General features: G+C 40.5%; 1 long non-coding RNA gene across 6 annotated transcripts in view; it reads left to right on the forward strand.

Moving 5' to 3' along the window:
- Positions 1 to 7,220: 7,220 nt before the first annotated feature.
- The window catches only part of LOC114207513 (uncharacterized), a 60,249-nt gene continuing 41,473 nt past the window's right edge, over positions 7,221 to 25,996 (forward strand). For 4 of the 6 annotated variants that reach the window (XR_003608862.2, XR_003608864.2, XR_003608861.2 and 1 more), the window contains exons 1-3: positions 7,221 to 7,416; positions 16,993 to 17,133; positions 17,565 to 17,751. This is a non-coding gene — a long non-coding RNA (uncharacterized LOC114207513). Of the gene's footprint in view, positions 7,417 to 8,302; positions 8,365 to 13,420; positions 13,695 to 16,992; positions 17,134 to 17,564; positions 17,752 to 25,996 lie in introns of those variants that run through there. The other 2 variants (XR_003608865.1, XR_003608866.2) reach the window with 2 other exon arrangements.

Here is a 25,996-nt window from a genome sequence, read left to right on the forward strand (position 1 = left end):
GGGCTCTTTCCATAATTTGGCTATGACGTTTTCTATTCATGTTGTAATAAATGCTGGTGGTGGCCTATTAAATTGATCTCTCAAATACATTAAATGATTTCAACTCACAGTTTAAAACACACTGATTTAAAGAGTTATAACTAGGGGCGCCTGGGTGGCTCAGGCGTTAAGCGTCTGCCTTCGGCTCAAGTCATGATCCCAGGGTCCTGGGATCGAGCCCTGCATCGGGCTCCCTGCTCCACAGGAGGCCTGCTTCTCCCTCCTGCACTCCCCCTGCTTGTGTTCCCTCTCTCACTTTGTCTCTCTCTGTCAAATAAATAAAATCTTAAAAAAAATAAAAAAATAAAGAGTCATAACTATAAATCATGCTTATGAGTTCTTGATGTTTCAGTTTGGGATGTTTTAATTGATCTGTGATTTTCCATTTCAGAGAATGAATGTTTAGCCCTCCCTTACCTATACCATCTTTGGGGCCACCTCATACATTTACACATTTCAAATTCTCCACCCCAACCCGCCTCCCTGCCCCTGCTTCACCCTTCTCCTAATATTGGTTGGGTCGCTATCCAACATTTACATAATTATAACCATGTAAATGCCACATATGGCTGAGCCATGAATACTCTGATCAGTTTTCACTGCCTGCACAGCTTTTTGTCGCCTGGAGTTAGTTATTGTCATTCTTCATTTCCTTAGTTTCTCATATACTTACCTCAATTCTATTTCATATATCTATACAGCTACTTTTATACCAGTACCATACAGTTTTCCTTACTGTAGTCTGGTATTTTGTTTTGAAATTGGTAAGAGGCCTCCAACTTTTCCCTTCTTTTCCAAAATATTTTGACTATTCTGAGTTTCTTGCATTTCCATATGAATTTTAGTATCAATTTGTCAATTTCTGCAAAAGAGACAACTAATATTTTGATACATATTGTGGAACCTGTAGATAGATTTAGAGATATTATCTTAACAATATTAAGTAATCCAATACATGAGCACAGGATGCTGTTCCATTTATTTAGATTTTTATTTTCACTCAACAATGTTTTGTAGTTTTCAGTGTATAAGTCTCACACATCTTTTGTTAATTTTTTTCTAAGTATTTCATTCTTTTGATGCTATTTTAAATGGAATTATTTTCCTAATTTCATTTTTGGGTTGTTCATTGTTAGTATATAAAAATACAATTATTTATGTATACTGATCTTTTATCCTGCAACCTTGCTAAATTGAACTGATTTATAGTCCCAGTAGTTTTTTTAGTGGATTCCTTAAGATTCTATAGACAAGATTACATCAAATTATGGAGATAGTTTGAATTCTTCCTTTCCAATCTGGATGCCTTTTATTTAATTTTCTTGCCTAATTGCCCTGAATAGAACTTTCAGTACAATGTTGAATAGAAGTAGTGAAAGTGGACATCCTTGTCTTGTTCCTGATCTTAGGGGGAAAGCTTTGTCTTTAAGATCATTAAGTATGATGTTAGCTATGGGTTTTTTTATACATATTCTTTATGAGGTGAGGAAGTTCTACTTTGTTGAATGTTCTCATCATGAAGGGGTATTGAATTTTGTCAAATGCTTTTTCTGCATCTCTTGAGTTTGCCTTGACTTTTTGCATTTGCTAGAACCACCAGTTGAATAGAAGTTGTGAAAATGAACAGCATTGTCTTGTTCCTGACCTTAAGGGGAAAGCATTCAGTCTCACCATTAAGTATGATGTTAGCTGTGGGCTTTTGGTACATGCCCTTTATCAGATTGAGGAAGTTCTTTCCCATTCCTAGTTTATTAAGCATTTTTTTAAATCATAAATGTTCATTGGATCTTGTCAAATTCTTCTGTGGCTATTGAGTTGATTATGTGGTTTTTGTCCTTTATTCTATTAATATGGTATATTACATTGATTTTTATATGTTCATCTAATCCTACATTCCTCAGATAAATACTACTCCATCAAGGTGTATAATCCTTTTTTATGCTGCCGGATTTGGTATGCTAGTATTTTGTTGAGTGTTTTTGCATCACTGATCTCAAAGAATGATTTTTGAGGTCTTCCTACCTCTTCTACTCTTCAGAATAGTTTATAAAGAATTGATACTATTTCTCTTTTAAATGTTTGGAAATTTTCACTATTTAAGCCATCTCAGCCTGGGCTTTTCTTGTGGGAAGTTTGTAAATTGTTAATTTAGTTTCTTTACTTGTTGTAGGTCTATTCAGATTTTCTATTTCTTTCTGAGGCAGCTTTGGCAGTTTGTCTTTCTGGGAATTTGCCTCATTCATCTAGGTTACCTAATTTATTGGCATACAGTTGTTCATAATATCTCTTTATACTTCTCTTATTTCTGTAAAGTCAGTAGTGATGCATTCTCTTTCACTCCTGATTTTAGAAATTTGAGTCTTTTCTCTCTTTTTCTTGGTCAGTCCAGCTAAAGGTTTTTTCAATTTTCATGATCTTTCAAAAAGCCACTTTTGGCTTTGTCGATTTTCTCTAGTTTTTTTTTTTTTTTTACTCTTTATTTCACTTATTTTCACTCTAATCTTTATTCCTTCCTTCTGCTTGCTTTAAGCTTAGTTTGCTCTTCTTTGTTCAGTTTCTTAAGGTGGAGGATTAGGTTATTGATTTGAGATCTCTCTTGTTTTTGTATAGGTATTTACAGCTATATATTTCCCTCTGAGCACTACTCCTATACTCCACTGCTACTCCCTCTGAGCAGCATCCCATAAATTTCGGTATGTTGTGCTTTCTTTTCCATTTATCTCAAGGTGTTTATTAATTTTCCTTGTGATTACTTCTTTGACACTGGTTATTCAGGAGTGCAATATTTAATTTCCACATTTTTGTGAATTCCCCAAATTTCCTCCTGTTATTGATTTATTATTTCATTCCATTATGATTGGAGAACATACTTTGTATAATTGCAATCATTTTACATTTATTGAAGCTTGTTTTTTAGCCTAGCATATGCTCTGTCTTGGAAAAATGTTTCTTGAGTGCTTGAGAAGAATGTTTATTCTGCTTCTATTGGTTGGAGCATTCTCTAGATGTCAATTAGATCAATTTGGTTGATAGTATTGTTCCAGTTTTCTATATCATTGCTGATTTTCTGTCTACTTGTAGTACCCATTATTGAGAATATTAAATCTCCAACTATTATTGTTAGATTATTCATTTAACTATTTAATTTTGTCTGTTTTTTCCCCATGCATTTTGGGGATCTTTTGTTAGGTGCATATATGTTTTTAGTTGTTACAGTTTCTTGACGAATCATCCTTTTTATCATTACAAAATGCTTTAATCTTTTAAATATTTCTCCAAGGTGTCACACTTCTCTCCAACCCACAACTACTCTAAAGCAGGTCTACATCATCTCTTGACCAAGTGATCTTCTAAAATGCAAAGTGGACCACATCACTCTCTTGCTTAAAATCTTTCTCTTCAATAACTACTAGATAAACTCTGCTAGGCCCAAGAGAGGAAGGAATCTTCCCAAGATCAAATTAAGACCATGACAGAGCTAAGACTACATCCCAGGTTTCCCAACTGAATACTCCCTTTACTGTATGTACCACTGAGCTGGGTACTCTGGACCGCCTTATTCAATCCTCATTTAATTATCCTTCTTGTTTGAGAAGCTGGAAAGTCAAAAAGTCCACTTTCTATACTCACTTGCAGCCATAGTTCTGGAGGTAAAATAGGGTCTATCAATTAGAATCAACTCTTCAAGATTTGGAAGGCAAATGTGACATCTTCCAGTTACATTTTACCTGTTCCTGACAAGTGAATTGTGCAGCCTTGCCACACAAATAACATTTGGATGTTCATTCATCAGCATTGTCTGCCAATAATCAGTTATGGTGGTGACAGCAGCAGCTGTGGTTTTTCACTTTGGCTTTGGTGTACTCTTGAGTTCATGGATGCAGTTGTAGCCTCATAGGTACTAGCGATACTAGTTAGGTTTTACTTTTGTTTTTGTTTGTTTTGAGAGGTACTCTGTAAATTCTGCCCTGGGTGGGGCTGCCAGAACCATGCCAGAACCATGATCCATGCTCCCAATTCTAATGGGGACCCCATTATCCTGGGCCCCAGGGTTCACACTCACGATCTTAGACTGGAGCCCACAGACCCAGTGACAACACTGTAATCCCACTTCTGGGAGTACTTAAACCCTCAAGCCCACATTCTGGATTTCCTAAAGGGCCTCTAGGCTGAGAATCTCTGATCTGAGCCCCTGACCCACCCAAGACCCCCAAGTTCAGTTCTGGGGCTCTGGGGCTCAGATTTGAGCACACAGACACATTGAAGATGGCTTACACCAGCTTGGAACCCCCATCTAGATAACCCCACCAGACCAGGACCCCTACCTTTAATGATGCCTATGCATAGACTCACTCCAGGGTCCCTCAAGCCAGATGGGGTTATTTTGGATTGGAAGGGGATTTCAAACCTGATCCTTTTTCCCCATCCCACCCATCCAAGAACTGCCCTCCCTCAGAAGCCCAAACCCTATTTCGAAAGGATCCTCCAGCCCCCTGCCAGAGGACAGGTCCCTACCACAAGGTCTCATATTATTCCTCCATGTTCAGCTGCCAGAAATGCATATTTTGTAGGGAGAGGGCAGGCTCAGGAGCAAAGCTGTCACCTGACCCGTTTTTTCCCTTGGGAATTTTAAGTCTCAGCCATGTTCTCTGTTAGATGGTTTTTTGAAGGGTGGTGGCTCTAGGGGAGGCAGGGGCCTAGGATGGGGCCTGGGGAATGTGCTTACATGACTGAGGTGGCAGCAGCGGTGGTAATAGAACTCTGGTTGGTCAGTTCTGTATTCTTCTGGGAGTTATTCCTTGAGACTCCACCTAGAACCTGTTCCTCTTTTCCTTCCAAATAGTTTGTAGGCATGTAATTTTTTATATTAAATTCCTTCTTACATCTAAAATACAGATGGGAGGGGCACCGGGTGGCTCATTCGGTTAAGTGTCTGCCTTCAGCTCAGGTCATGATTCCAGGGTCCTGGGATCAAGCCCCACATCGGGCTCCCTGCTGGATGGGGAACCTGCTTCTCCCTCTCCCTCTGTCGCTCCCCCTGCTTGTGCTTGGTGTGCGCTGTCTCTCTGTCAAATAAATAAATAAAATCTTCAAAAATAAATAAAAATAAATAAAAATAAAAAATAAAATACAGGTGGGTTTTCTGCCCCTTACAGTGATTCCTGATTGATACAAACATCTCCCAAATTACAGTTATGACCTCCTTAAAAACATACACATCCTCTTAAATAACACATCTTTCCTCTATAATCAGATATCTTTATTGCCCATACACAAGACAGGATGGATTCTAGGCCCCAGTGTATCTAATTTTTGTCCCCTGGCTGGATTTTGTTGCAAGAGGTTTTTCTCCAAGTAATTTATCAGGGTGTCAATAAATAAATCAATCCCATTACTTGGTCTCTTAGCCATCTTGTTCACATATTCAAACTAATTAACTGTTAGCAATGAAAGTAAGGCCTTTATTAATATGAGTTTGTTACTGTACCATCTTGCCAGTCTCTGCTTTCCCATTACCTCATTCCTCAAAAATCACAAAGAACAGACAAGTTCTTGTACCAAAGTAGACTAGTACTAACATGGAAAAATTACTGGACTCTGAGAAGACAAGGATACTTATTTCCTCAGTTGTTTTATGTCCTTGTAACGATAGCTTTTGCAAAGTTAAGTCCAGTTCTGTCAGATTTAGTTGATGTACAATTTGACAATGCAAAGCTGTATTCAAGGGATTAATAGAGTATTCTTGATTGCATTTTCTCCCTGCACCCCAACCTCAGTTCAGGGTATTCACAGGTTTCAAGAAATCCTCTGTGTTACTCAGGATTCTTCAGAGAAGCAGAACCAACATGATATCTTTATCTATCTACATATAGATATTTATGACCATACCAATATGACACATATATATCTCCAACATGGCTATAATCACATATTCATAATTATAATTATATATTTGTATCTATCTGGGAAGTCCAAAATCTGGGAAGAGTTGATGTTGCAGTTCAAGTCTAAAGGCTATCTGCTAGCAGAATTCTCTCTTGCTTGGGGAAGGTTAGTCTTTTCTTCTACTCAGGCCTTCAACTGACGGATGAGGCCACCCACATTATAGCAGGTAACCTGCTTTACTCAAAATCCACAGATTTAAATGTTAATCGCACCCAAAAACACCCTCACAGAAACATCCAGAATAATATTCGACCACATATCTGGGCATCATGGCCCAGCCAAGTTGGCACATAAAAGTAACCATCATGTCCTCTAAGAGTGTAGGGTGAGGGAAATAGAGCCTCAGAATGTTAGCCGCAAGTGGGTGAATACACTAGAGGTCTCCAAATTTCTCCATTACCACTTCTGAGGAACTGCTTATGAACTGGGAAGTTCAGACAAATGGGTAGGCCCAGGACTCTAAGTATTTTATAGGATTCAAAATTTACAACTTGTGCCTCCTTTTTAAATTTTTCTTCAGATGGGACCATTGTAGATTAGGGAAGTTTTGTCAAAAGGAAGAGAAGTGGAAAGAGTAACTCCATCTGCAAGAATTATTATTGAGGTCAGACCTCATTTTTACACTACTTAAGAAATGAACGCTGTCCATTTATTTAAAAAAATAAAGATGATAATTAGAAACATGGAAAAATAGTTAAGATGACACATTGTTACAGCTATAAAAATAGAAATATCGATGTTAAAACATTACATGTTTAAACAAAAATGTAAAGAACACAAAGATATCTAATGGCATGAGGTTTGTTTTTGGAGTAATGAAAAATTCTAAAATCGTGGTGATGGCTGTACAACTCTGTGAACATACTAAAATCCATTGCTTTGTACACCTTAAGTTGGTGCATTGTATGACACAAAATTATATCTCAATAAAACTTAACAACAACTAAAAGAACGCAAAGAGCAAATAAAGGTAGCCAACGGGGAGACTTGGCAAGGAAATGGTGAGCTAAGAATAGGAATGGGATTGACGAAGGAAGGATGGGCTGCAGAAGGGATGGTGATGGAGGCCGGTGAGACCAAGGGGAGGAGAGGTGGAAGAAGCAGGATGGGCTAGGGCCCTGGGCCCTGGGGAAAAGGTGAAGAAGGCCCGAGGGTTAACCCCTGAAAGGCGGTAATGGGTGGGGGTGGAGAGAAGAGGGCGTACTCCGCGCATGCGCCAGAAGCATACTGCGGCGGTCCCGGGGAGGCCGTGCTTTAACTGGCATCCTCGCTGTGGCTGCAGGCGCCGCTGGTTCTCTTTCGCCTTTCCAGTTCTACCTTGGCCTGTGCAGCCACCCTAGATCCGCGAACTTTGTGCCGCCGCTCCCTCTACCCTGTCTTGCGGCGGCCAGCGCTAAGAATTCACGCTACGACACTCGGTTCAGCCAGGAGGTAGGAGAAGAACATGGAGGGCGGCGGAGGGAGCTCGGGACGGGGAGATTCTTGGTCTGTGTATTCTCCCGGTTCACGAGAGGAAAAAGTGGGGGACAGCATGGGCCTCAAGCCTACAAAAGGATGTTGAGCGTTTACTTTCCATTGTGAAAGGATACAGACTCTAATCAGGGTTGAGGCACATGAGCGTCGCTGTTTTCCATAACGTTCTGTTTAGAAATTTGGGGTTCCTCTTACGTAGCAGAAGGTGTATTTAAAGGATGGGCCTTAGTACTAGGCTCATCCAATTATAAGGGCTTTCTTTGCCTTTGTTCCGGGTGGTGGGTCTTACTACTGAGTCTGAGGGTACTCCAGCTCCTCCCTGGGGGCCGGGGCGGATTCCATCTAGATTTGCTCTCTGCGGTCACCTGCAGTGTTTCCACTTCCCTAGTGTATCACACGTAACTCCCATTAGGAAATGCTCGTAGTGTCTCTCCTTGAGTAGTGGGGCACAGCTATGGCGAGAAACACGTCCAGATAGCGTCAGGCATATGTGTATAAGAAGCGGAGGAGGGAGGGCAGGGAATTGGAGAGGATGGCCTTGGTGCGCATGTGTATTTGAGAGGTTGGGGGAGGCGCGGGATCACGCACGTATATTTGAGAAGGCCTGATGCGAGGGGAAAGGGCCCCCAGTTGGGGAGAATGGGAGGTAAGCACGCGTAAGCTTGGGGCGTTGCGGGGGGGGGGGGAGGCGGTGTCGAAAGCGTAGCTAAGAAAGCAAAGTTTCTAGTACACAGTTGGCAGCCGCAGTTGGGAGGGAAAGTGAAGGCGCGCATGCGTATTTGAGACGACATTGTGACGGTTGGCTTTAGGAGGAGAGAGGAGCGCAGGCGTATTTCAGACAGAATGACGGGGAGGGGAGGCGCGCGCCGTAGGTGTAATTAAGATTGCAAAATGGCGAGGGGGGAGGTAAGTTGTCTTTGCTTGGCCGTCTTGGGCTAGGGGGCCCTGCAGAGAAGTAGAATCTGCCTTTCTGGTTGGGTGAGGGGATCTGCCGAGCGGGAGATGTCCTAGGCTGTGGCCAAATCCACCAGAAATTAACTCAGAATCTTAGCCTTTCACTGGCCCATTGATATATATGGGTTTGAAAATGCCGAGGCGATGATGACTGTACAAAAGGTTTCGGCAGCTGGCTGTGTGTAGGAAATGGGTAAAATGGGACCACTGGAGCTAGGCTACATTCCGGTAATACACATTTGGAAGGCTCTCTGTCAGACTTTGGGCCACTGTACTTGGCTCTGGACACATTCTCTCATCCCATCAGAGTAGCAGAACACAGTGATTGTAATATTGTGAGAATCTACTGTTAGGTTAGGCAGAAGCTCTTGATGTCCCCCACTGCAGAATATTGGTGTGAGGATTTGGCTGTGTTTCCAAGTGCTTGTTACACTTAAAACCTAGGATTTGGGCAAATGGTAATGATGGTATGAAGGTGACCTTTCCTCCAAATTATTTTTTTCTGTAAAACTTTAGCCTAGGGGGAAGATTTTTTGAGGTAGCTGTACTTGTCGTGGATCTCAGAGGGCTGTCAGTGAGGATCTACTGTAAATCGCTAAAACTAATAGTTTAGCACTTAAATATGTAGCACAAAGGGCACAGAATTCAAAATAGAAGAAACCGTTCTTGCCCAGTCATCCTAGCTATGATCTCATACTGGTCCTTTTCCTTCTCTAAGCCCATTTCGCTATAGTAATAATTATATTTAAACGTCTATAGCACTTAAAACTATATGCCAGCTACTGGTCTAAGTGCTTTTACGTGTGCCTTAACTCATTTAGTACTCTCGACAATCTTAAGAAACAGCAGTACCATTATTCATATTTTACAAATGAGAAATGTGGGGGACACAAGATTAAGTAGTTTGTCCAAGGCTTTACATCCATCTGAATGGCTGAAACTGGATTTTCATCCAGGTTGTATGGCTCCATAATTCTGTGCTCTTGAACATTATGCTTTATTCCCCTGAAATGAGGGTTCAAAATTTAAAAGACCCTTCTTTTATGATTTCAGATTTTGTTTGTAATTTACCTGTGCTGTTTAAGAAAGGAGACCTGTTTGCTCTTGGCTGCTTTTTACTCCGTGCATTGTACAGGGTTACAGCTGTAGAAGACAAAAAGTAAAGAATTGTTGATTTGGAGCCTACGGGGGTGGCCATCCTTATCTACCCTTGTCTTCTATGCTTTTTGTTCTGCAGAGGGTTTAAAATGGCCGACTGCGGCAGGCTGGACACACCCTTCTTGTTTTGCCTGATTTGAGATCTGGTCAAATGCTCTGAGACAGCGGTCTTTTGCTGCAGTAGAGATTTTTTTTCTTACCCATTATTAATATTTCGGTGTGTTAATACAAATGTCCAATAGTAAAGGAAAGGTTCTTGTTTTTTTTTTTTCTTATAATAAAAGACTGAAAATACATGCATTTCTTTTACTATTAGTTAGGATGGATTCACTGAAGTGCAGTCACTCTGTCAGTGTTTTTAACACTCCGCGTATACTGACAGATTTCATTCTGAAAAGGTCGTACCAATTTTTACTCACACAAGCATTGGGTCGTGTTCGTTTTGAAAAATATATGTTACGGATAACAACCAGTATTATTTTAATTTTGCATTAATTTGGTTATTGGGGAGTTTGGACTCCTTTTTCCTCCATATATTTCTTAGCAGTTTCATTTTCTTTCATGTGATGTTAGTTCAGGTCTTATACTGATTTATCTGTTGCAGTTTTAGTTTAGTGTTACTGTTATCATCTATTCGAAAGTGTTCTTCAAATTAAGGCTGTTACTCGAATTTCTGCAGTGTTACATACTCCAAGTTATTGTTTGCCTTTTAATTTTTGTTTTTAAATTTGGGGTTAGTAGAGATTCGAAAGCAAGTGGTCAAATCTCTTATCTTCTATTTTGTGATTTTTCTAACGTTGTTTAAGTTTGAATAGTTCCCTCAATCTAGAAATTTGGTAAATATTCATTGTAGCTTTGTCTGAGGATAACCATCAAGTTTGCGGAAAAAGGATCTGTAATTTCACCACCCAGAGATAACCCAGTGCTTATAAATGTGTTCACGTCTTTTCATTCCCTGCATTTTTCTACAGTTGATCATATATTTGTACTATTTTAAGTTGTGTTTTGAGTTTAACATTATAACATGCATTTTTCCACGTTAAACATTCTTGCAATTGTCATATAATGGTTTCATGATACCTTGATGCCTGAAAATATTTTTAAATTTTCAGTATTTTAAATGATGTAATGAATGCCTTTTCATTTTCATTTAGTTTTTATCTATTTTGAGTTATTTCTTTATAGAATAGAGTTCCAGAATTAGAATTGTTCATCAAAAAGTTTGAACGTTATAAAGACTTGCTATAGTAACATTTGAAAAAAATTGTCATTTTTTCTGTTCCCAGTTATTTAGGTATTTAGAAAAATCTTTTTTGCTACCTTATATGTAAGAGAATGGTATCTTTGTTTTACGATCCATTTCTCTGATTCCTGGTGAGGCTGGATTCTCAAATGTTAATTATTAGCTCTTTGTGAACTATTCGATTTGGGTCTGAATGTTATGTATTTGTAAGAGCTCTATACTATGTGTGCTGTAAAAGGATCTATTATCCCTTGTCATTTATTGCAAATGACAGATGCGATTTGTTGCACATATACTCCCGGTATATGTAGCCATTGAGTCTTAAGAAATGTTTGTGATTCCAGGGACAACTGCTTCGTGGGATACATGTCAGATTCTTGGTAGCCATTTTGAGATAACATTTGTCTGTCCTTTAAATAGATAGCCATGTCTTTTTATTTAAAAAGAGAGCACTCTTGAGTGCTGCATAGCATTGGTACGTCCTGGCTATGAGTGTGGAAAGAAGACTTGGCAACATTTTGTCCCTAATAAGAAACCAACTTAGACAAGACACAAAACAATAGAGCCCTCTCCCCATCCGTTCTGGGACTGATCTTATTTCGAATACTTAGGAGTGATCTGGAGGAGGATATGGACATAGTGTAATGTCCACATTTATAGATAACACTAAGCTCTTTGGGGGTGTAAAATGCTAGGAGGAACAAACTGCAACGCCTGAGAAGGCCTTGTGAATGTGGGCTGACAGTGGCAGAATGGAACAGTGTAGGCAAGAGCAGTATGATTACTTTAGGGGGAAATAGCATGTTAAGCATATAAAAGTGGCCTCAGAGACATTGGGTCCCAAGACGGGGATCTCAGTGTAAATGGCAGCAATCTATTGATGTCATCAGCTCAGTTTGCTGGTGCAGAGACGGAAGAGCCATTAAAATCCTAGGCCTTATTGGAACAGTATGGGACACGGGAAAAAGTCCATCCTTTGTATAAGACCATCTGAACCAAATGATTAGTTAACACTAGTAATCTCTCCTCAGGGAGTCTCTTACTATCACTCAGTGTTGAAAAGTGGTTGGGAAGAGTGCATTACCTCCTTGTTTCATTTTTCTTATTTATTTTGTTATTTACGATTATGTAGGTAATTTAGAATAGATATTCCTAAAGGTTTTGGGGTGAGGTGTCTTGGAAGGTTTCCTGAAACTGGGTCTGTTATTTGTGGTTCAGAGAATCTGTTTAATTTTATTTATTAAGTAAACCTCTCTAAATTATTCCCAATACATGGGCTCTATACTATCTCATATATTTAATAACATTCTAATTTTTACTTTTTCAGTGAAGGGTAGGATTTAGAGGTGCCAAGTGATTTGTTACTGCTTTTTGCTATCCAGTTACACTGGGTTAGTCCAGGCAGTCGTTAGCCCCCATTTTTCAGCATTTTGTTAGTTGCAGGTATTAAACGAGGCTTATTGGGGGGGGGGGGGGGAGGTTGACAGATGTATAATAAGCAAAACAAAACAACAGAGCTTGTATTGTAGAGGAGGTGGTTGAAGAAGATCCTTTACGGGATGTCTCTGCCCATCCTAAGCGTGGGAGTTCCCAAACCCATCTCTGATCAGGAGTTAGGGAGAGTGTGGGTATTTGAAATAGCCTAAAAGCCTTTAACCTTTGATTTCTACTATTTGTTCCTTCCCTCTCTTGATGTTACAGCCAGCAGCAGCCTGGAGGAGCGCCCCCTGGAAAGAAATTTTACATCGGCCATTATAATACAACCTGATAAGTGTTGCAGCACTTACCAGGTTGTATTGTAATTGTCTGTGTATATGCCTGTCTCCCTTCCTATGTTCTCAGTTAGACTGTAAGCTCCTTGAGGGCAGGGACAGTGTCTTCTCCAGAGCCCAGCCTGGCACATTAGTAGGCCTCAGTAAATGTTTATTGGATGAATAAATGAATGAGTCATCAACAAACATTTATCGTGTGCCTGCTAAGGTGATCTCCACAGGCTCTGGACTGTCAACTGTTTATTCAAAATGCATGTGGTCAGAAACGTGCTATTTCTTTGTGGTTATGCATCCAAAGAGTTTTTCTGAGATAATGCTGTTTTTGTGTTTGGATTTCAGTCCTTGGTATTTACAGATGTTGCTACCATTGCAGCTGCTGACACTCTCTTCCTTGGTGGGACCTGGGTGGTAGCTGCCAGATCAGGAGCCTCATCCTCACTGCCCAGTGTTAGCTATCTGTAGACTCATCCCCTTTCCACTTCTCTTCAGGTCATCCTTCAAATGGTGTTCCTAGGTAGGGCTGCACGTTCTAGATCAGGGGTAGGCAAATGCAGCCCGTGGGCTGCTTGGTTTTGCAAATAAAGTTCTGCTAGAACACATGTTATTTGTTGATTATTTTGTCTGCGGCCTTTCCGGCCTGCAACAGCGGTGTTGAATGACTACATCAGAGACCTGGAGGCCCATAAAGCCTGTCCTTTACCGAAAAAGATTGCCTGCCCAGCTTTGGATCATTACTCGACTGTGATGGTTTCATGTGCCTCTCCATTCACCAAAGATATTTCTAACATCTCAGAAACTCATTTATTTACCTCATTCATTATTGCTTATAACAGGTCTTTTTCCTATTTTACAGGTGGGCCAGCTAGAACACACTTCAAACTAGATTGATTATAAGGCCTCTACCAGGGTCCGACAGTTAGTCAGTTATACCATGTACTTCAGCATCAAGTTTGGAGCTTCATCTCTAGAAATTCCGTTTGTTAAATCCTAACCTGAAGACCGTGGCCATATCATACCTTGGTGCCTTATCCCTTGCCCCCCCCTTCCTGCACAGCTCTTTGCAATGAGAATATGGAAAGTAACAAGTTAATGTGAGCTAAGGCAGAAAGGTAGGCCAAGGCAAATGTTTACGGGGTCTGAATGCTAATACACAAAGAAATGGGGTTTCTGAAATACTTACTTAGACTTCATACAGTTAGGGAGCCTGGACTTCCAAGAGCTTAGGGCCTTCCCCTTTACCCTCCCTAACCTTCCACACATTGTCTTGGAAACCTGCCTATGGGTGTATTGTGATTCATTTCGTGTCATTAAAAAGTTGAGAGCTCCCAAGTCCAATTCAAGGAAGCTAGATCTAAAAAACAAACAAACAAAAAGGAAAGAATATAGGATAGTCTCATTCTAGAAGTAAAATGGTGGGAAAGGCCCTTACAGCATTGTTTTTCAAGCTGCTTGTTGGATTTTCCCCAGCATTTTATTGTGAAAAATTTTAAATGTACGTATAGAAAAGTTGAAGAACTGTACATTGAAAACCCATCTAACTACCAACTGGATGTTGCAATTAATATTTTGCTATATTTGCTTTATTGTATATTTATCCATCTTTGTCGGATAGGTTTTTTAAATGCTTGTGGTGGTGTCCATTTTGAGCTCATCTGTATCTGACCCACATGGTACTGAAAAATAGTTTCTTTTTATTCTTATCTATATTTCCCAAGTTGGAATGGATACTGCTGCAGCCTAACTATGTATAAGCAGATCTGCCTGGAAGTGAGATTCCAGGGAGAGAAGCCATTTGACGCCTGAAAGAAAATGTTTACAGTTCACTGTTTACTGGAAATGGTAGCAGAAGAAAAGATGGAAGTCCAGGTCCAGTCTCAGTGAATCTTTCCAATCAAATATTGCCCTACACTTCATTCACTTCACTGCCTGGGGGGAGGGGAACAGGTCGTTTTCTGAGCAGCTTCTGCCTGGTTCTTAGACTTGAAGGAAAAACAACAGGGTCACATCAGAATGCCCCCTAGGTGATTAAGGATTAGCACAACTCCTTGGAATTTTAGCAGATGGATTTTTAATTTGGAGTACGGTCGAATCATATTCTTTTGGACCCTTTCTATTAGCAATAGCCGCAGAGTCAATTTGGGAAGCACCACGAACTGAAATCTTAATTTCTCTTCGTCATGAACATGATAATGGTAAACGTTACCTGTTTGTGTCTGTCTCCCTTCATTTAAACTCAAGGGCAGAGACTGTATCGTACTCATCTTTGTAATTCTCATAGTAATAAATGTTTGAATCATTAAAAATGTATTGTTACATTTAATACCTATCACATGGGCAAATATTAAAAAAAATGTTATACTGATGTTGGTGGGGTTACCCAGTTTCAGTGTAATCCTTTGTAGGGTCAGTTAGCAATATATAATGTGGCAGAATAAAAATTGTATGTCTTTTTGACCACACAGTTTCATTTTTAGGGATATACCCTGAAATATTCTAAAGAAATCCTAAAGAAATATTCTAAGGATATTCTAAAAGATGTAGGTATGGGAATGTTTACAATGTTCATAGCAATAAAAAATGGAAAAACACCTTGCCTCTTCATGAATAATCATTTGGGTAGATAAATTTTGATGTTTTCATGTAATATTACAACATGGCATTAAAAGTAAAAATAGTCTTGTAGACGAATACTTTACTTGGAAAAATGTATCAGGTGTATTAGTTGAAAAAAAAGCTAGAGGGCAATAGTATGGTTTTCATCCAGTTTTTGTGAAATAAAAATTCATGTTTGTTTGTGTACATGAAAGTAATTAGGAGAACATACCCCAAGTGTTAAACTTTCTGAGATTCTGGGATTTTTTACTTTCCATCCTTAATATATTTCTGGAACTTTTTTCACGGTGTGTATTTATGACCTTCACAGTTAGACAAACGGAAAGTATTTCCCTTTTGAAATTTGTTGACCTAAACAAGTGGAATAAATCGGGCAGCAGGGGGGCTGGAAACTGGAGTAGTTTAGTTTAGAAGAGAGCTAGGTGGAGTGGGAGAAGGGAATGGAAATAAGATCTCTGTCTTCAGAGAGAGGCACTAACTACCAACTACTCTATTCTTGGCTCCTTAGTGCAGGCATTTCATAGTAAGGTGTCTACACTGACATTTGCCATTTATTTCCCAATTATGCCCGGTACAAATTTCTCTCCCCTTCTTGTCCCTCTGGGCTGTAATAAGTTCAGGAATTGCTGTCGGCAGGTGCTGCTTGTAGGTGTGCAGATCGTGCTCTAGTAACAGCTGCTTTACTTTATCTAGTAAAGAGATGGCTCAGACTCATCAAGTCTCCTGCTCCCCTTCCCCACTTGCAGCAGGAGAGCTTTCTGCCAGGCTCTCAAGATTACTAGTAGACATTCTAAGACATTTTTGCTGATGGGGAATGCAGTAGTTAAAAATGAGCCCTGAGAAACTGCTCCTTGAATTTCCCTGGGGCTCAAGGGTTGTCTGCCTTTCACTGGGTAATAGGAAACCTAGTTGCATTCACTGGTGCTGCCAGCATCTAATGATTTTAATAGCTTGGGCTTTGGGCCATTGCTGAATTGCCAGATTTCTGGGTTGCTTTTCATGCTAAGCAGCTAGGGACTGGGAAACTTAGAGGCGGTAGGCGGCTTTCTTAGAAAGAAAGGACCCCTGGGGATCTTTGGCTTATCCTGTGTGGGTCTTAGGTCTCAGAGTCCCATTCCTTCCTAGTGGTTGAGTCTTGGGAGATAGGGGAGTAGCCATTGGCCTGCCTAGCTCCCTTTGATCATTTTGATAACCTGGGCAGCAGATAAGGCAATAGATAGGTTTGATTCCTTTCACACACAGGTAAAGTGAGTCCTGGTGGGAGTTGAGATTGTGAATGACAGGCCTTGGCCCAGAGCCCATACTTTTCCTCATTAGTGTGAACCAAATGCCATCCAATGACTAGATAGAGGGAGGTTTCATCCACTTTTAGGGAGCTCTTTTTAGCCAGGATTACAGAATGGAGGGTCATAACTGCCAGACAGAAAAGGGCCCCTAAGAAATCAAGTTTACCCCACTCAGAGGTAGGGATATTGAAGTCTAAAGAGGGAAAGACTTGCAGGCAGCTAGGCAGATCAGCATGAGTTAATACCTGAGTTCTAACCCTTTGATACAGCCAGTTACTTGGTGTCTCTGTACCCGAGTTACCCATTTAAAATGGATATACGAATTCTTACTAAATAATAATTGTAGGCATTGCAACAGTCTGCCAGATAAAGAAGAGAGCAAAATCTGAGGTCCATGGTGTGGGCTGGATGACTTGACCAAGGTGGTAAAAGTAAATCGAAGCTGTATCTCAAACCTTGGCTATTCTGTCTTAATATTTGTTTCTTCTTCCTTCTCTCTATCCTACAGGTGACACCAGATGTGGTCAGAAGCCATGCCACTGGTGAAGAGGTATATTGAGCCCCGCCTGGCCCAGTGAGGTTACTAGAGAATTGGGAGAGGCTTAGATCAACATCCTGCACATGGTTATCAAATCAGTGTGAAGTCTTGGTAAGTGGCTAGTGGCTTTGGCAGGCTAGCCCAGTTGGTGGGAAGGGGCAGGGAAGGTGGTCTTAGTAGGTATTAGGCGATTACATGATAGTTTCCCCATCATGGTATGAATAAAAAAGGTCTTAAAATGTTCAGACTGCACTAGAAAATAATGAGCCTAACCTTTCATTTTTTTCATTCTCCCATTTTTGCAGATGGGCGAATTGCTTATCTTGCCCAAGATTATAGCTAGTTGATGTAGGAAGTGGATTTTAATGTAAGCCAGTACTGTGTCTTCTACCCAGTGCTTCCTCTAGGTCCCATTTGAGTCCAAGGAGGCTGTGTGAGACAGAAATGTTTTTTATTCCACACTGAAAAATTTTTATAATAGCCTCTGAGGTGGTTCTTGCCCAATGAAGGAAATGTTCATGGTGTAAAAATTTTTTATGCAGAAAATCACCTGGGATGCCTGTTAAAAATGCAGATTCCTGGGCAGCCAGAAACCTTGTCATTGGTCAAGAGCAACACTAAGACCTACCTGTCACGTATATTGAGGCTTCCTGCCCAGTGGGTTCATCAGCAAGCCAGAACGAATCACCATTGCCATGGATGTCCTTGTGAGGCAGTTGGGAAGCCTTGGTAAGTCGCTGGTGGTTTGGGTGGGGGTCCCCCAGTTGGGAGTAGAGAAGAGATGGTTGTGATGTGGCACTTCCTCCCTTCCTTAGACAGTTATTAATTGCTCACTAGTTGCCAGAGACTATTCTAGATATTAACAGTTCTGCCATTGTGGAACTTTCATTCTTGTGAGAGTAGACAACGGAATAAAGAACGAGTAAAAGCAGAAAGTATCATAAATGTTGAAGTTTTTCCATTACGGTATGAAAATTGTGTTAAAAATGGGTAGGTTAGACTAAGCAACACCTTGTGTTTTTTCCCCACTTCCCATTCTCCCTTTTTTGTTTTAAGATTTTATTTATTTATTTGGGGGAGAGAGAGGGAGAGCAAATGAGCACGCACAAGTTGGGGGAGGGGCAGAGGGAGAAGGAAAGAGAGAATCTCAAGCCAACTCCGCACTGAGCTTGGTGCTCGACGCGGGGCTCGATCCCACGACCCTGGGATCATGACCTGAGCCAAAATTAAGAGTCGGATGCTTAATTGCCTGAGCCACCTAGACGCCCCACCCCCATTTTCCCTTCTAATACTTGCCACTGTCTTTCAGTACACTGGAGGCCGAGCAAGCTGAGCATGGGGGCGGGGTCGTAGATGATGAAAGCAATCTTTTTCCTTTTTGTAACCCCTCACTAGGTTGAATTGGGAAGGATGTCTTTTGGAAAGTGTTTGAGAGAGTCTGCCAGCTCTTCCACACGAGTGAACATGTAGCAGAAGAGGGGGTCCTCTCAGTGATTAAGCTAACACAGTGACTAGGTAAATAGGGGAGGAAAGGATGACTGCCCTGACTCCTGTCAGGGAGGTTCGTAGAAATGTCCTTTCCAGGGGCCAGTACCTTTATAAAGTCTGCAGTTTATTCCGTCATACATCCTCCTCAAAACAATTGGGGTAAATTACATGCTTACCCAGTCTATGATCACCCCTGCAAAGGATCAGGACTGAAGCGGTTCCCAAGTAAACAGGGTTGCATAAGTTACATGTCACAGATACGTAACCCATAAGGGGAGGGTCTATTCTTTCTAACCAGATTTGTTGGGAGTTTTTATTAGACAGTGGAGCTACATACATCTTGTCAAAAGTCAGCTCATAGCAGAGGCTCATTATTTCAGCAGCAGCCAAGTATATAGCACTTTGGGTTACTAATTTCAGAGGCAGCAGGGTCTTCTGGATTGCACTTAAACCAGCTGGACTAGTATTCATTTTTGGCTCCTAAGGGGTACAGCCCCTGATAGGCTCCAGGGAGCACTTACATGGTCCAGAGTTAAAGTGGGCAGCATATATAGTATGACCATCCCTGGGCTATCTCTGTAGAGGCCCACCCCTACTGTAAGCTCTTTTAAAGAATGCCAGATCATTCCTTGGTGTCTGCCATTTTTCATAAAAGTAATAAAGGTCACCTTTTCCCATGAGGATGGTCTTGAGATGGTGCCTTCATAGCGTAAGTTTCCCCATATGATCTCTGGAATATTTGGATAATTCCTACTGACAGAATTAGATAATTAACCTGCGCCGGGAACCTGAATGATAGGAAAATTGTCTTTTCCCTAAGGAGAAGCCTGGGATAGCCATTCATACAAAGGGAGTTCCCATATTCCATGTCCTTCACAACTTATTTTTTTAAGATTTTATTTATTTGTTAGAACGAGGGAGAGAGAGCACAAGCAAGGGGAGTGGCAGGCAGAGGGAGAAGCAGGCTCCCCACTGAGCCGGGAGCCCGATGCGGGGCTTGGTCCCAGGCCCCTAGGATCAGGACCTGAGACAAAGGCAGACGCTTAACCGACCAAGCCACCCAGGTGTCCCCCTTCACAGCTTATTTTTAAAATGACATTGGTCTTGTATAAGGATATGAATGTTAGCATGCTGTCAAAAACCAAGTCTTCCTATCTCTTTCTCTATATGGGCCAAAATGGATTATATAAATCTGGCTTTTGCTATCTGAACCCCAGTTCTTTTCCTAGGGTTTCCATATTCCCATTATCTGCTCTTTTTTTTTGTGACAGCAGGTCTGTTGTGGTTTTCTTTTTTTTTTTCTTTTGTCGTTCTTTTTAGGCTTGCCATCACCCCTGTAATAGCACCCATGCACAACTTTTGAAGATTTTCTGTCTGAGGTCATATAACAATAACAGTGATTATCAGTTAATTATAAGTGCCTTTTATGTTCTAGGCAAGGGGTTCGAATGTATTTGTCATCTCATTTTAACTTAACAGTAACCCTGGGAAGTCTGATTTGTTCCTGCTTTACAGACAGTAAAGCTGAGGACCAGAGAGGTGGTGTCCCCAGCATGCCACAGGTAGCCAGTGGTGGAGCTGTATGTGTCACACTCCAAAGATCTGAACTACCTTACTGTCCTTGAAGCACTAGATGTGGGGAGCGTATTCTTCATTGTTGGGACTTCCTGCCTCCTCATGGGGCCCTTGTCACTGTCTTCTTCCGGGACACGGGGGGCACATGTGAAGGGTTTGTTTTCAAAAGGGGATTCAGATGTGCGAGAGAGATGGTGTGAGGGCTGTGTAGGTCCCTTCAGTTTCTAGAAATAACCACTCTGGGTGAACTAGCCTTTATTCCCACCCCACCCCCAGCTATTCACTGTGTGCTTATCTTTGTTGGCTTTTCACCTTTCAGTATTCCCCCCCACCATCCTGCATGATGTTTGCGTTGCACAATTTCTATGAGGTTATGTTTTTTTCTACCCCCCAACAAAAAGGAATCACGAGAGTCAGAGTCACAACTGAAAATCCACTGCTTACAGAATGTTAGCTCAGGTGTAGGTGCACCAAGGGCTGGAGCAGCTTGCTGTGCAGATCACTGTGTCCCAGCTGGAATTCAGCATAAACATTGCATTCTGCTAGCGGATGGTACTGATAAGATTACTCTGTGTATGTATCGAGTGGAAAATAACAGGGATACCTATCAGTTAACACTTGGCGTAAATTTTATTGCTGGTAAGGTAACGGTGTCCAGATAGTTGGCATAGACTTAGTTTTGGCAAGCTATGGCCCACATGGCAGCAGCTTGTTTTTGTAAATCCGCAGTTTTGTTGGGACACAGGATCATGCTTATTCTCTATTGCCCACGGTTGCCTTTTGGGCTGCAGTAGTGCTGAGTATTTGTGATGGACTCTGTGGTCCACGGCCTGAAGCGTTATCATCTGGCCCTTCACAGAAAGTGTGTCAACTCCTGGCACAGGTTAGATGTACTATGTCTACAAATCCTTGCCTCCCCCCTCCCATTTTCTTTTCTGTAGGGCTCGAATTTACAGCTAACTAATCCTAGAAAGTACGGAATTTCATAGTGGTCAGTTTGCCTCTGGATTTCCTCCCACTCAGATTAAGTTCACCAAGAAAGCACATTCACAGATTGGGCCATACATACAGAAAGAACTGTGTTTCATATGCCTCATTGTAGTTAATCATTTATCATATATGGTGCCCCCATTCTTTTTCTTCTTTTCAGAGATAACCATTTTAAAATTTAACCATTCTTAGGTATCCAAAAAGTTAGAGCTCATGTTTCCTAATTATGACTTTACCTAATTTTAATACATCTCCCCACTCTGTAGCATGGAAGCAGCTGTAGACAATATGGAAACAAATGGGCAGGACTGTGTTCCAACAAAACATCATTTACAAAAACAGATAGCAGCCTGGAATCAGCCCGTGGGCTATAGTATGCCATCCCCACTCTACATTATACATACAAGAACAAGAGGATTTGAGGTGATCCATTAAAGCAAACATTAAGGGTAATTTTTACTCAATAGTTCGTGTGATACAGGGGCGCCTTGGTGGCTCAGAACGTTAAGCGTCTGCCTTCGACTCAGGTCATGATCCCAGGGTCCTGGGATCGAGCCCCGCATCAGGCTCCCTGCTCGGCGGGAAGCCTGCTTCTCCCTCTCCCACTCCCCCTGCTTGTGTTCCCTCTCTCACTGTGTCTCTCTCTCTCTCTCAAATAAATAAAAATCTAAAACACACACACACACACAATTCGTGTGATACAGTAAAAGTAACGCTGTGCTTAGTCAGCCCTCCAAAGTGGCTTGTAATCTATGCATTATGTACAAGACTTAAAAGTTATCTAAATGTTGCCTCGAGTTCTTGGTAGAGTGATAGCATTTTCATGGGGCATGTTATTACCATCCCTTAGAGGATTCTCTTCCTTGCCATAGTTTTCCTTTATTTATTTATTTTTTTGATACAGTTGACACAATGTTACATTAGTCTCAGGTGTACAACATAGTGATTTGACAAGCCTGTATGTTATGCTATGTTCACCACAAGTGTAGCTGCCATCTGTCATCATATAATGCCATTACGCTACCATTGACTGTATTCCCTGCGCTGTACCTTTTATCCCCATGACTTATTCCTGTTTAGATCACTACAGCTTTGAAGTGTTATCTTGAAATCTGGGATTGCGATACCTCCAGCTTTATTCTTTCTCAAGATTGCTTTGGCTATCTGGGGTCTTTTGTGGTTCCATACAAACTTTATTTTATTTATTTATTATTTAAAGATGTATTTATTTGTGAGAGAGAGAGAGAGCACAGGAGCAGGAGGGAGGGCCAGAGGGAGAGGAAGTGAGGGAATCCAAAGCAGACTGTGCTGAGCCCAGAGCCCAGGACTCAGATCTCACAAGCCTGAGATCATGAGCTGAAACCAAGAGTCGGGGCACTTAACCAATTGTGCCACCCAGGCACCCCCCCCGATACGAATTTTAGTATTATTTGTTCTAGTTCTGTAAAAAATACTGTTGCTATTAATAGGGATTACACTGAATCTGTAGATTGCTTTGGTTAGCATGGACATTTGAACTATTAATTTTTTCAATACTTGAGCATGGAATATGCTTCTGTGTGTTTGTGTCATCTTCAATTTTTTTTTAATCAACATTTCGTAGTTTTGAGAGTATAGGTCTTTCACCTCCCTGGTTACATGTATTCCTAGGTGTTTTTATTATTTTGGATGCAGTTGTAAATGGGATTGTTTTCTTAATTTCTCTTTCTGCTATTCTACAATTAGTGTATAGAAATGGAACCAATTTCTCTGTTGCTAGGGCTTTCAGTACTATGTTGAATAAAAGTAGAGAGTGGACGTCCTTGTCTTGTTTCTAATCTCAGAGGAAAAGCTCTGAGCTTTTCACCATTGAGTATGATGTTAGCTGTGGGTTTTTCATATATGGCTTTATTTATGTTGAGATATGTTCTCTCTGAACCCACTTCATTGAGAGTGTTTAATGGATGTTGAATTTTGTCAAGTGCTTTTTCTGCATTTATTGAGAGATCTTAGGATTTTTATCCTTTGTTTAGTTAATGGTGGTGTATCACATTGATTTTGCAGATACTGAACCATCCTTGCATCCCTGGAATAAATGCCACTTGATTGTGGTTAATGATCCTTTAGTGTACTGTTGAATGTGGTTTGCTATTGGCCTGTAGTTTTCTTTTTTTGTAGCTTCTTTGTCTGGTTTTGGTACAGTAGGTTTTTCTTTGTATGACTTGGAATATTTATTTCATTTTTTTTCTTATCCTTACATTATCAGCTCTAGTGTTTACCTTCTTCACCAGCATGTTTTCTACACTACTTAGGCCCATAAGTGAGTCTAATACAGAGATTACTTTAGATATAGTCACTATCCTATCCTAAGGTCAAGGTAGGAGGCTGTGATTTTGATAATTTACTGTGTCAAAACCTAAATTTCTCATTCAGGATAGGAGGAATTAATATCTAAAAATGTGATCTGGACAAAGGAACAGGTATCTCAGCCAAGTAAGTGATTATTTTGATGTGGAAGTGAGTATTTTTTTGACCTTTTGTTGTATGTATTATATTTAATGGCTTTCTTAACAATGAACCTACCTTGCATTTCCAGAAGAAAATCTTTTACTTTTCAAGGATTTTGAATTAGGTTTCCTAAATTTGCTACTTTTAATGTTATTCGCTATTTTATTTTTTTACTACTTTGTTTCTGGGTTTAACAGTTGGAGTGGCAGTCTTTGTCAGTTGTTGAAGTTAGGATCATTAAAGAAATCTTGTTGCCGTATCTTTTCTGTTTAGCAGACCTCAAACGTGTTCCACGCCATTAAATAGACTTTCATAACATCTCTTTTAAAATGGCACATAATATGCCACTGCATTAATGTAAAATTTTAATTCTTATCTAATATTTGGGCTCTTGTTCAGTTACTGCTCTTTTAATATCGTACAAATAATACTGATGTGAACCTCTCTGTAGATAAATCTCTGCACGTATCCATATTTGTTTACTAAGGTTGAATTAAATGTACACTCCCTCTAGTAATGTATGAAAATGCCTGTTTTTTCATATCCTCACCAATATGCTATTATATAGTTTTTTTAAAAAATCGGCCAATTGCAAAGGTGAAAAGTGGTCTTCCTTGATTTCTAGTTTTTATTTCTTTGGTTTCCTAGTGAGAAAGAACAGTTAAACATCTTACTGGGGACTTCAAAAATCAAAATCAAAAATGATTTTCTTTTTTCACACAGATTTTGAATCTACCATAGGTTGTAGCTCTTTTCCCCAATTTGGTGTGGAAGTTGTTTTTTATTCTATTTTATTTACTTTTATTCAAGTATAATTAAACATACGGTGTTATTAGTTTCGGGTATACAATATAATGACTCAGCAATTCTGTACATTGCTCAGTGCTCCTCATGGTGAGTGTTCTCTTAATCTCCTTCACACATTTCACCCATATCCCCACCCACCTCCCCTATGGCAACCACCAGTTTTGTTCTCTATATTTGTAAGTGTTTAGTGTTTTTGTTGTTTGTCTACTCTCACTACTTTTATTCAGTATAGTACTGGAAGTCCTAGCCACCACAGCAGTCAGCCAAGAAAAAGAAATAAAAAGCATCCAAATGGGTAAAGACGAAGTTAAACTGTCACAATTTGCAGATGACCTATTATACATGGAAAAAAGACAACCCTATAGTCTTCACCAAAAAGCTATCTGAATAAATGAATGTAGTAAAGTTGCAGCAGGAGTTTGTGGGTCTTCATGTTAGGATTGTGCCATTTATGTAACAGAGCTACTCTTTCTGCTTAGCTTTTGTGTCTTATTTCTCCCATTACATATTGGCTTGCCTGTTTTATCTTTTTTAATCCTCACATTTGTAGCTTACTCATCAGTTCTGCTTACTTCAGGCTTTACCTTCATCGTTTAAGTTTTACTTGCCTGTGGCCCTCGTGGCCTCACCTCTGCATCGCGTTTGCTTGCTCTGTGTCCTCTCAGTTTCAGTTTCCTTTGCTACTATGATGATTTTAAGAGCCCACGTCTAATACTGAGAACACAAATTTTATTAGGCCTGACTTAGCTTAGTTATATATGCCCATAGCAGCAGTTTGTGGGTCTTCACTGTAGTGTTCTGCAATTAATAGGATTATTATACTCTGTCTCTGCTTTTTTTTTTTTTTAACTCTGTTTCATTTCTTCCGGCTTCTAATGCATCCATTAACAACTGGCTTCTCCATCCTTTATTTCAGGGGTTTCAATTGCAAATGCCTGTGGGGTCCAGATGGGGTAAATGCATAACATGGTTCTGATTTTTATTTTCTCCCTTTTTCTTCAGATGCTGCTTAGGGGTTTTGGCAGGGAGCTTTTCTTTTGTTTATCTACTTTGGATAGAGACCTTGGAAAAGAGATTTCTCTACTCTTAAAAACAAGAGTGCAAATTGGATGGTAAGAGCAGCTGATGCTTCTGAGAGGATTAGTAGGGAGTGTTTTGGATTGGTGTTCCATGGAACATGCACTTTTGATACAAAGGAGCAAGGCCATGATTCCTTGGCTCTTGATTGTTACCCAGTGGGAAACCTGCCCAATACTGACAGGATTTTCAGCTCTCTACAAGGAGCCTGATTTTGAGCTGCTAGTTGGCTTTTTTAAAGATTTTATTTATTTATTCATGAGAGGGAGAGAGGCAGAGGCAGAGGGAGAAGCAGGCTCCGCGTGGAGCAGGGAGCCTGACACAGGGCTCGATCCCAGGGACCCCGGGATCATGACCTGAGCCGAAGGCAGACTCTTAACCAACTGAGCCACTCAGGCGCCCCTGTTAGTTTATTTAAAAAAAAATTCCACAGGCCAACATAGCATGTTTATAAATGTTTTTATGACCTCATAGCATCTGCTTCTTCATAATTTTGGCTTATTCGTAGTGTTACCTTCTTCATGTGTGGTATTGAGAAATGGGTGTGTAG

Source organism: Eumetopias jubatus, unplaced genomic scaffold (assembly GCF_037043125.1).
Source record: "Eumetopias jubatus isolate StellerSeaLion01/CBP00866 unplaced genomic scaffold, mEumJub1_p1.0 scaffold_11, whole genome shotgun sequence".
NCBI lineage: Eukaryota > Metazoa > Chordata > Mammalia > Carnivora > Otariidae > Eumetopias > Eumetopias jubatus.